Below are 299 nucleotides of genomic sequence, written 5' to 3'. Positions count from 1 at the left end.
TACTCAGAAGTGTTATTTAGCGTGACTGTCATGTTAATGAGCTGTTGGATGCTTTGAAGCTTAGCTGTCTCTACATACAGCTAATCCCCGCTTTATTAATCTAACACAATTGTCTGTGTTTAAGCAAGAGCATTAACCTGATGGTGGGTGGAGACCAGCAGTCTGCAGGAAAAATCGGATACATCTTCCCTTGCTATTGGGGTTTTCCACAGGTCAATAGCATAGTTTGGAAGGAGGAATAGTAATCTGGCAAAGGCACACTAATGCTTCTTGAGAAGTCTTGGTGTTGAATGGCTGTT

This window comes from Cuculus canorus, chromosome 1 (genome assembly GCF_017976375.1).
Source record: "Cuculus canorus isolate bCucCan1 chromosome 1, bCucCan1.pri, whole genome shotgun sequence".
NCBI classification, from domain to species: domain Eukaryota; kingdom Metazoa; phylum Chordata; class Aves; order Cuculiformes; family Cuculidae; genus Cuculus; species Cuculus canorus.
Note: the sequence above shows the minus strand (reverse complement) of the source record.